Source organism: Dendrobium catenatum, unplaced genomic scaffold (genome assembly GCF_001605985.2).
Source record: "Dendrobium catenatum unplaced genomic scaffold, ASM160598v2 fragScaff_scaffold_853, whole genome shotgun sequence".
NCBI lineage: Eukaryota > Viridiplantae > Streptophyta > Magnoliopsida > Asparagales > Orchidaceae > Dendrobium > Dendrobium catenatum.
In genome coordinates, this window is record NW_021319315.1 from 1,622,441 (window position 1) to 1,635,406 (window position 12,966).

Below are 12,966 nucleotides of genomic sequence, written 5' to 3' on the forward strand. Positions count from 1 at the left end.
ACTGGACGGTCTGTGCGGGTTGACGGGATGCTGGGTGCCTTGGCTGTTCGCTGAGCCGTCTTCTTAGCTTGTATTTTTTGTCATTTTGTTTTCTGTGGTTTTTTCTTTTTTCTTTAATTTGTCATGGTTGTATCCTTGGATTTGAAATTATGAATTGAATTATTGTGTTGTTGAAAAAAAAAAAAAGAAGTTGCCCGGTCTGATTTTCAAAACCATGATTAGGACATAAAATAGTTCTTTTTTTACATATTTTTAATATAATAAAATTTAAAAGATTTGATAAATATTTTTTATTTAAAATAAAATAAATTTAATATTTTTACATATCATAATAAAAATATATAGTTTATATCAAATATTTAACATGAAAAAATAAAATAAAATAAAATAAAATAAAATTGCATTACCTATATACATTTATCTGATCATGAGATGTCTCAATCTAAATACAAACAAAGCGTATGATTTCACCATAATACTGAAAATAGCTCCAAGGAATGACTAAGATAGATTCTACACTTTTAAAAGCTTTCAACATCTCACACAAATAAATAAATAAATAATGACAATTTTTTGCTTAGTAAGTAAAAAATAAATCATATATATTATGAAATGATGTAAACATAAAATGTCAAATGCTTTTTGTCCAATTACTTAAAAAATAAAAGACAATAACTTGTAAGCTACACATATTTTAATTTAGTAGTGTGTCATTATCACAAGTATCATTGAAAGGACAAAAAGGAAAATTACGTTAAAACCCTGAGATTTATTAGATCTTTGATTCTATCAATAAGTTTGTCAAATATGATCTATCCAAATATGAGACAAATTACAAGTAGCACTTTTTTTGAGTGCCTCCTATTGTTTGTTGTGTAGACTTCTTTGGTTGTAATTTTTTCGCTAATATTTTATTTTTAGTGTGTTATTGGGTGCTTAAGAACTATCACGGTGCTAATTCTGTATTCCCTAATGGATTAATGATATTTTCTCCTTAGTGTTAAAAAATAAATGTACCAAAGAAACCACTTAAGGATCCCAATCCTATTAGGTCACAACATCCTTTGGCATTCACCTTTCTCCTCTTAAAAAAAAAAAAGAATTTTCATTATTTAATTTTCATTATTTTGTTGTTAAAAGATGCTTTGAAATGATAATATTACATAAGCATATTAATAAAACAATTTATTTAAAATGATACTTTCGATGGAAATTCTTGGCATTTTGGTTATTATTCTGATTATATAATTCTATTCTTCGTGAAACTCTGCTATTTTTATAGGTAACTTCAATTCGTCCTCATATTATAATCATCTTATTTAATGGAATTACACTAAGCTCTCATCATTTTAAAAAAGAAAAAGAAGGGTAGATCAATTGGATAAGGGTGGAGCTATTAATTCCCTAAACAATGCATTGATAAACAACAAAACATAATTTAAAAGACTTGTCATGAGGTATTTATGCTTAATTTATGTCCTATGAAGAAACACTTTAATGTAAAACAACATATAGATTGACATATGCACATAATCAATTATAAATATAAAATTTATATAGGTGTGTAGAAATTCATCATAGATATGTCTATTATGGTTGATGTCTAGACATTTACAGCACAAATCAAATAATATAGTGCTTGAACCATGAAGATTATTTTCTTTCAATATTTTACTTGAAGATTTATATAAGAAAACAAACATGTTCCAACAAGCTATGGATAGGCAATCAAGACTTCATTTGATATAATTATGTTGATGTTTTATTTTTGTTGGTTGATAAAGTAAAATTATTATATTTTATGTGGATATGATGAAATTTATTTTAGATAAGCCTTATTGGCAAAAAATCAATTATAAATCTTAAATTTGTATAGATATGAAGAAATTCATTATTGATGCAATCAAATAATATAGTGCTTCAACTAAGAAGATTATTTTCTTTCAATGTTTGACTTGAAGATTTAAATAAGATCACAAACATGTTCCAACAATCTAGGGATAGGCAATCAAGACTTCATTTGATATAATTATGTTGATGTTTTGTTTTTGTTGGTTGATAAAGTAAAATTATTATATTTTATGTGGATATGATGAAATTTATTTTAGATAAGCCTTCTCGGCAAATAATCAATTCTAAATCTTAAATTTGTATAGATATGAAGAAATTCATTATTGATGCACTCATTGAGATTGGTAGTTTCAAAATGGTTTGATGCGTCAAGTTTGGGTCTGACTCGAAATTGGCCCAATCTTAATTAGTTAATGTGAACCTAACCAACTTAATAAACAGATAAAAAAGACAAACCTGAACTCAACCCATTAACATATTTTGGCTAAAAAATTATAACCCAATTATAAAGTTTCTGATATTTGATAAAAAAATAAGAAGATCATACCCACAAACAAAAGAGTTTAAGGAAAGATGATATTAAATGGGTCATTTTTGGATCAAATGTATGTTTGCAAGCCAACTCAAACCAAATCCTTTTAATAAATAGTTGGAATTCTACATCCGTACTCAATCTATTTATTAAACATGTCAACCCGAACTTGAATTTTTCAGACCGAGTTGACGGGTCGGGTCATTTATTGGCACCTCTAATTCGGATTAATGCCAATAACATCTATATTAGAAATTGAATAGTTTACTGGTTGAACCAAGAAAATTATTTACTGTCGTGAATTGACTTGTTTATTTAAATATAATCACAAAAAGGTTCCACAAGGGATAGGCAATTGAGACTTTATTTGGTATACTTATGTTGATGTTGTGTTTATATGGTGTTGCATGAAATAAAATTATTGTATTTTCATAGACATAAGAAGTGTTTCATCAATTTGACAATATGCTCAAGAAGCATAGAAGTGTGCATGCAAAATTGTGATTTTCTCAGCTATTTTTTTTTCATATGCAATTGTTGAAATAAAAAAGTAAAAAAGGTGAAGAGCGGAATCAAACTATGATAACTATTTTTTAGTATTCAAAATACAAATTCTTCGGCTCTATAACTAAAATATAATATTTACACTTTGAATAACAAACTACATGAATACCATTCGCTTACAACAGGATCATGCCTAAACTCTAATATCCCGGCCCACATTCCCTAAATTTTACCTCAAAGTTTTCTTCCAATAAATATTTGTGACCAATTTATCTTGTCACAAAATATTTGCAGCACCCTTTTAGTACAAATTTTGTGAGAAGATGTTCAATCACAAATAATCAAATAATCATTCATGATTCATATTATGATAAACTTATTTATTAGAATGTTTGTTTATCCAATAGGTAATGATTTTCTATCCCAGCATGTTCATTCATCAAAGAATTTATTTCAATATATATTGCATGATTCTATTGAGGATCTTCTGAAGTTAGATAGTATGACATGGGTATAAAAATAAAAGAAAAGGAAAAGGAAAATCCTCAAAAGCTAATATATAAATAATTAAATGTTGCATTAGATTGAATAGGATTTTATCAGTTATAAGAGCAATAAGAAATTATAAATCAAAGAATTATTCAATAGGTAATTAGCATGACATATCATGGTTGTAAATATGTTGTTTTAGGAGGATAAGGTTATTAGGTGTATAAATATAGAGGTTGAGGTATACAAGAAATGCTTGGTAAAAGAACATTTGTGGAAGAAGATCTAATGATTAGAGGGGAAAAATATGAAGAGTTCTCCTGAAGGATAATATTAAAAGCATAAATATGACTAGCTAGTACTAGGACCAGAACAAAAATAAAAATATTATTTTTGAGAATAAGAATATCTCAAGATGATACATTAAATGGCATAAGGAGAAAGTTTATCATTAGCCTAAATAGAATGAACAAAGCAAATGCACTAAAAAAATATGAGGGACAAAGAAATGAGGACTTCTCGAGATATTAAACATAAAAGGTTGTGACATTACCAAGATTGTAGAAGATAGATAACTGATAATTTATCACATAGTTATAAATAACATTTTCCCAAAAACGTATCAGAGGAATTGATATAAACATAAATATAGGTAACATTAAGCAAATGACAATGCTTATGTTCATAAACATCATTTATTAAGATGTATAGTGGCAATATATTTGATGAAGAATCTCATTATTAATACACAATGATTGAAATTGATGTTGAAAGAACTCTAAGGTATTATGAATTAAGAGAGATTTAATAAATTTCTAAATTTCGGGTTTAATTTCTTGATAAAATGAATGAAATGTGCATACAAAATTAAATTATTCCTTAATAAGTGCACCCATATAATACAAGAGTAATCATCAATAAATAAGATAACAATAATAAAAGCTATGGTGATTCATAGTAGGACTATGACCTTAGATATCAAAATGATATAACTCAAAAGGAAGACTATTATAAACAGGCATCAAGGAAGGAGAAATGATATAATGATGTTTGTCTAATTCAGGTACACGCAAGTCACTTGAACTTTGAGATAAAAAATTATATTATTAAAGTTATTCAAGGGTTGGTGATCAAGAAGACAATGCCATTGAAAAGATTAGAAGTGGAAAAGAAGACAAAATTAATAATGGGACCCACATAGGAAACTCTATTAGCTTCAACACATTCTTCAATAATCATACTCATCCTAAGATCCTAAAAAACATAATGTTAAGATTATAATGTCATAGAGTAATTATGATGTTAGTTAGACAATGACTAAAAGGTGATTTAAAATAAATTGTGAAATATACAGGATGTTAGAGAGAGAGAAAAGGCTATAAACAAATACATAGATCATGCATCAAAAATAATAGAGTGGGATCATTAACAACAATGATTGGTGAGAAGAAATATGGGTCAAGAGAGAAGAAAAAATTGCCCATAACTTATCCTATGTGAAGATGCATAAGATAATTATCAGTTACTTATCATATATCATATATCAAAATATGCAACCAAAATATATCTAAAATAAGCAACATAGTAAGTAGTCATCAATGATTATAATTGAATAATATGACCATATTCCTAAGAAAAGTAAGAAATCATAAAATGGTGTTGAAGGAGAAGGTATATATAATGACCATTTCTATCACAATCTTACCCAATGACATTTAAAGGGATGATTAGTTCAACCATAGTGAGAAAACAATGAACAAGCTAGAAAAAGTTGCTTTCCTGACTGTAAACATTAATATAGCGGCCACCTCGGTCGTGAACACCAATACTATTGTAATGACTAGTGGCAAATACACATTGATCATGGATAGGTATAGATTAAGCATATAGATTAGTAATGTAAAATACTTTTAAGAGAGCTGTGTCAAATTATGAACATTAGACCTGGTCTTAAGTTGGAATTGAACATGTTAGACATAAGTATGAATTTGAAAGAAAAAAAACTTTGTAATGAGAAATTCTTCATCATGTTTTGCTAGATAAAATGTTCAGTCTTAAAAAGTTAATATGGAAGAAGTTCATCCCACTCATTCTGCGAAGTACTATAATATTCATGAATTAGAAGATGATTATACTAAATAAAAAAATAGATGAGTGTAGAAGAAGAAATGCATGAAATATAATAATTGTGAAAGTATGTGGAATAAAGAATGAACTGTAGTTTCTTGAAACATAACCATGGATGATTCAAGGCAACTCAATAATTGACACTATTGACTTGATTGTAACATCAAGAGTGGAGGGCTTGGAAAAATTTAAAGGATTTTGAAAGAACATGTCACAATACTAGAGGGAGTCAATTAAGAGATGTAGAGCTTAAATCATGGAGAAATGAAAAGTTGGAAGTTATCACAATGGTAGAACTAAAGAAAATAGGGTTATAATAGAAGATCTATAGAAGAATATAACAACATATATACTAGAACATAAATATAAAGGTGGAAGAGTAAGTGGTTTTGTGGTGGACATGGCGATAAAACAATAATATTCCTTGACAAGCTCACATATAAGCGTGACAATGACATTAGTGTGGGTCATAAGCAGCAAGTTCAAGTGGTGAGACAACATAAAAGATAATGTGGTGGGTTCTTGTAGGTGTGGGGATGTGGTTGGATGTGAAGTTTATGATAATGAGCACAATAAAGCATCACATATGTGAGTGGAGAAGCATGCAGACATTGTAGACTCTTGGGTTGAACAATCAAGCATGTGCTATAGGCGAGGAACAATGGGATCCAAGGAGCATAGCAGGGGCGCAAGCAACCTAGTGAATTTGAGCATTGATGCTAGCTAATGTATGATGAGGCTAGTTGAGGTAGTGATGACTATTTGGGGAGAATAATGATAGGTATAATCAAAACCATTCAACTTGAAACCATTTTATAATTAAAGTTATTTTGTCTACATTCACATTGATAGAATATGGGGGGTTATGTTAGGATTTGGTTCAGAATATTATGTTAGCATTTGATATTGCACTTTTTTAGGTACTTGTATAGCTTTATCATGTCTATGAAGTCTATATATAGGTGCTATAGTTTGTAATGAGAATTCAAGCCAATAAGCAATAAAGATTAGCATTGTTATGATCTTTCACCCTTTTCTCTCCCTCTCTCTCTCATCCAAGAAAACTTAAGGATCTTTATCTTCTTCCAAGAAGATCCAACAAGTGTTATTAGAGCTAGGTGGAGGAGAAGGAATGTTTCGTGTCCAAAGAAAAAAAAAAGAAGGAAGAGGAGTGTAGACATGGCTTAGAGTATCTGACAGGAGGAAATCCATCCCTCGTTCTTCTAGGGATCTATTTCGTAGAGGGAGGCAGAAGACACACAAAGGTGGGCCGTGCGGGACGTCCTAAACGGGCTGGATGTCATGCACGGAGGTGACCTTAGGTTGGAACAACAGTAAGGTGGCTTGGAAGTCAGGTCACACGTCTAGGTCGGGAATCGTGGAGGCATGGCCGCGTATGTCACTGGAGGCATGGCATATGCCATAATGTGCAAGTTGGTCAGCCTGCGGGTGTTTGGATCGAGTCTACAAACAATTTCTTGATTCAAGAAGTGCGAAGTGACTTGATGCTGTGATTGGGAGGTGGATTCGAAAACTGTAGAGATCAATTCAGTTGTTGTTCAGGATTAAGCGAGAGTCAACAGTGCGATCAGCTTGGTTGGTGTCGTGAACCATGTGACTCTCAAAAATGAAGACACAGTTGGATTGATTCAGATGTTATGTAAAGTCTGGATCAAGATAGAGATTGTTAGGATTTGGTTCATACTTATGTTAGCCTTAGCTATTGTACTTTTTTTTAGGTTCTTGATAGCTTTATGTTGTATATGAAACCTATATATATATATAAGAATTCAAGCCAATAAGAAATAAAGATTAGCATTGTTATTATCTTTCTCACTTTTCTCTCCCTCTTCCCCTCATCCAAGAAAACTCAAGGAGCTCCATCCTCCTTCAAGAAGATCCAACAGTTTACAAATAGGCATATTGGTGAAAGACAAAACAAATGAAATAATAAGAAGAATAATCTAAATGATAAAAGCATATCCCTCCAATCAGGTATTCTATTAAAATAACAATTCCTAATGCAATCTTTTCTAAGATAACAAAACAAAATAGCAAAATTAAACTAAGTACCTGAATAAATCTATCCATTCACAACCTTGCATTTTCAAGAACTTCATGTTTGATTAAACTTACTTAAGCCAAGTCACTACTCAGCTTGAGGGCTACTTGGGTAACTTAGCTATATGATCAAAGAGCTAATTAGGTTGAAGATCATGTCCATAATTCAATCATACATAGTAGAATAACCATCCTTACTGTATATTTACACAACTACAAACTGATATTCATCATATTTGTACACTATCCATCTTCAAAATTATTGCTTGATGTTGCAGTAAAAGAATAACTTTTCTTTATATTCCTCATGCTATTGCAGAAGGCTTTTAATGTGCTAGATTATATCATACATTCAAGAAACTGAATGAATAGTTATCCAAACAAAGCTAGTTTAAGCTGATGCCAACTAAGGTATATGCTTATAATATGAGGTTGAAATATCATCCTAATGTTATAGATAATGACAAAATGGAAAGCACATTTTCATGGCTACATAGCTTTTGACATAGGTTTCACACGTGCAACATGAAACATGCTCAAAGATCCAAACTTGTTGGAAATAACACAAATTGTTGTTACAACATCAATATTCTAGTTCAACTTGAAGTTTGTTTAAGGCTTCGTTTGGGACAGCTTTCTTGCTACTTTCTAAAATGATTTTTTATTTATAGTTCAAAAAAAATTTTGTACTAAAATTGGTTTTAAAATACAGTAAAAAGGCTGGCCCAAACGAAGCCTAAAACTATTCAGCTTTTTAGCTGTCTACATAATGAAATAGAAACTAAGCTATAGAATGTAAAGATCTGTATTAATCAAAATCGAATAACCATATCCTTCGTCATCATCATCAACAACAAGAACCAAAACATTTTATACTGTTATTTATTACTATAGAAAGATAGAGCTTAGGATATTTTTATTCTTTATAAAGAACTGATCTTAGGGTCACTACAGGGTCTACAGAAGTTTGCTATGAAAATGAAGGAGATAACCTGCTTCTTCCAGAAAAGGTGGAGCTGTACAAAAAAAAAAAGACAAGATAAGGATATTGAATCCCTTCCTTGATATACAAAAATGCATTAGAAAATAGCTTCCATACAAGGTCATGATGATCTCGCTCATTATTCAGTCATTTCAGATAAAGCAGTAGAATGAGTCAACTTGAGCTTTGTTTGGGACGACTTTTTTATTGTTTTTTAAAACAGCTTTTTAGTAGAGAAATTAAATTTATTGTACTAAAAAACTGTTTTAAAAAAACAGTAATAAAGTCATCCCAAACGAAGTCTTAAACATCAAACTATATAATAGTACCTAAGCATAACTATGTTATTTATAGTAGCAGGAGATCGGCCATTTCTTTTAAGAATGCAAATTACATCGCCCCTGCCATGAAGTACATTAGAGAGGCACTAAACTCTGTGGATTTTAATTGTTAGGTATGGAATCTAAAATTTTAAAATTATTCTCTATAAATTTTGGTTTTGATTTGCCAAATTAATGACTACGTAACTCGAGCTTTATGAAAGCAGCTTCCAACGTATCTAACTAGCGCTGCACTTTCTCAAATTTGTTCTGCTCCTTTTCTCACAATAATTTTCCTCAGTCAAACTATGTGACACTCTTTATAGCTCGAACCCGATCCTTCTAAGTGAATGGATAGGAGTCGATACAGCTAGAACCATCAAACAAATATACGGTCGTAAGATCGACCGGGATATTTAGTTCATACATTTATATTAGGCCAAAAAAAGCATAAAGCCAACGAAGAACCTGATCCTCTGTCAGCAATTAAACATATTTGACAAGGTTCAAGAGATAATTACAAAAATGCCTCCTAAATACCCTTATGGGACCCGATGAGTGTGATGCATGCCCACACGTGACGTTTGAGGATAATGCGCGGGTCAAAAAATAAACTTAAGTTCAAGCATGATCCTCCTACGCGGGTGGATAGGAGTCGACACGATTTAAACCATCAAACAAATGTACGGTCGTTATGTCGACCGAGAAATTTTGTTTTAAGTGTTCATATTAGGTATTTAAAGTCTATAACAAGAAAAAATCACTAATAAAAGCCTGAAGCCCACAACAAACTCGATCCTCTGTCAGCAATTGACATATTCAACAAGGTTCAACCAAACAAAATTGCCCAAGAATACCCCAATGATAACCATGTTGAATGTAAATCTCAACCACACAGTACCCTAAACATTCAAGAAAATGCCTCTCAAATGGCCATAAAAATAATTATAAAAAACCAAAATCTGAAATATTCAAAATTGAAATAAATCATCAAATGCTTAAAGCAAAACACATTCACCCTCTGCAATTGTTTCTTGAGGTTGCCAAATTTAAATATCAGTACTTCACTTCACAAAGACCTAAGTCTAGTCAAGAATATCAATAGTATTTATTCTTAAACAATCTCCTGCTAGTAATGACATGGCATTGGTCCTCTGATTGGTGGTTTGGCTAGATGGCATGTTAAGTGTATGGGGGGTCTCTCATAGTGACTTGTGTGAGCTTGTGTTTTTTATAGTTTCTTGCATTTTTGCTTGTAATGATACATTATGTGTGCATTTATTGCTGGCTGTAAGAATAATCTAAGGTTTACTGCATGTTGTTCGTTGTCCATCATAGACGGGCTACTCTACACATAATGAGCCCTTCCACAGCCACTTGTGAACGGGTTGTAGAGTCTTTCACCATTCATAACCTTCACCATTGTTTGCAATCACAACATTTACAACAAAGAAGCTTGAGCAGACACTCAACAAGAATGTTATAGAACATGTTAACAAGAACAGAACGCCAACGTTGCCTGACACCAAAATTGATACAATTTTGTATGAAATGTTTAACGAGAACAAGCAAGAAGGGATTGAACAAAACTTTGGCTGGTTCTATCCAAATGCAGAACCTATCTCAGTTATTTTCTAAAAAAGTTCAGCATTTTCTCCTTGCAAAATGTAGGTCATTTTAACAAGTTAATAAGAAGTAGAGTTAGCTGTGTCTTTGATTAAGCAATTGAAATGTATCGTTCTTGTTCATGAAACTAGAATCTTCTATACTTGATTTGGAAAATGAAAGGCATATGCTTACTTCTTTAAATCAATTGGAAGGTTTGCTAAGGGAGTAAACCAGTTCGAAAAACCAGAGCGATGGAAGCATGGCAATAGGGAATAAAACATGCACAATATTAAGGAAAAAGATACATAATCAAAGAGTAAAGCATTGTAGTATGGTAACTGATATATCATCAAAAAATTATCTTGATAGGGCATGAATGTCAAGGCAAAATCAAGTTGGAAACTTCCGAAATTAAATCTGGGACCATCTAAACTCCAGTTTCAACAAACTTATGGTCGAACTGAACATCTTGAAAATACGAACCCAACGACACCAAATTTGACTCAATCTGAGCACAAATGGATCAAAATTCAAGACTTGAAGCACATTAGAAAAGCTCAAACTATAAATTGGATGATCAAGCCGGACTTCCGTCCGGTCACCGATTGACGTCGGGCTTCCGCCAAGCTACTGACTAACATTAGGCTTCCGCTCGGCCACCGAATGATGTCAGGCATCCGCTTTGTCACCGACTGACGCCAAACTTCTGCCCGGTCACAGTCTAATGCTGGACTTCTGCCCAGCCACCGATTGACGCCGAATATCCTTCCAGCCACATACTAACGCCAGATTTCCACCCGACCACAAAACGTCGTCAGATTTCCGTCCGATCCCCATTCGTCACTAGATTTCAACCCAACTGTTGACTTGTAATCTAATTGTCCTCAATTTCAAGGATGAAGAGGTCACTTGTAATCTATTCAAATACTAGTGAAATCATTTCAGCTAGGCGTAACCCGTGATTTTTCGCTTTTCCAGGATTTTTCACGTAAAAAATCTTGTATTTATGAATTTCCTATTTGTGTGTCGGATATCCGTACAACACTAAGAAAAATAACTCTAACTCTATCGCCGCATATATTCTAACCCGCAATAGTAACAAACCAGATATTGAACACACTATGGAGATCAGTTGACAAATCAGAAAACCAAGAGCACAATCTTTTCTCAAAAACACATGCATGCATTATTTGGTAGCTTGGGTAATTGATAATAAGAAGAGTGGATCTTTTGAAGGAGCAGATCAAACTGAACACTGTTTAATCATATAAAATCAAATTTACTCATTTTTTCTCTTCATAGTTCACAAACATTAAGCTATTTATAAACTCGCCAAACAGGTGCATTCTCTACCCTTTGTAATGTGTGTCCAATCCATCTAAGCCTATTTCACGAAACCAAAATTTTCACTCCATCATTTTCTTTAACATAGGCTTCGTTTGGGACGATTTTTTTATTGCTTTCTAAAACGAAGTTTTAGTACAAAAATAAAAAAAAATTTGTACTAAAACTCTGTTTTAGAAAGTAATAAAAAAGCCGTCCCAAACGAAACCATAATCATTCATATTTCTACCACACTCAGCTTAAACTTCAAAGACTTTTTATAAAGTTTATTTACAAGCTTCAATGATATCTTCTTATCACATAAAACTCTGACGATCTTCTTCATTTTTATCATCCAACTCTAAAGTTATATCCATCTATATTTGCATTTTTGGTATAACAGATCAAAGATATTTAAATTTTTAACATATATGGATGTAAATTTATCTTCTAATAATAATAACAAAATAACTACTAAATTTATGCATCATAAATTTAATCTTTATTCAACTAATTCTAATACCTCAATCTTCGTATCATTTCGCCAATATTTTAATGAAAATATTTCATAAATTGTTCTAATTTTTTTGTTTAGTTAATGGATATCTCATTAATCAGGATCATGATTTATAACCAATACAAAATATCAATGATTTAATATAAATGATCGTAGGTTTGGGGTATCCAACAACTTCGCCCACCAACCAAGTTAAACCCGATGGATAACTCTTCAAATTTCAATAGATATCTTATTTGAACTTAAAACCTTAATTTTATGTATTTTATCAAAGCTAACCCTTGGTCTAATTTTTGGGATCAATCTATAATAAATTTCATTATATTATTCTTTATGTTTTTTCAAATTTGTTTTTTTAAATATTACTTACTAATTTTTCATCTTTAACTAAGATCCTATCATATTAACTTTTGATACGTGTTACCAAATAAAAATAATCGATCTCTTGTATTTTATTTTAGTTATCTTATGCTTAGTACATACATGTGTATCTATATAGAGAAAGACATCAAAATAGTCTTAACCATACTTGTTGCGTCCTGGAATCTTCGCGGCGGTAGAGAAATATATGGTTTAACGTCTTAGCATTGTACGAAGATCCAGCACACAAGCAGATAAGAGAGGGGGTGAAACATTCATAAGAGACACCAGA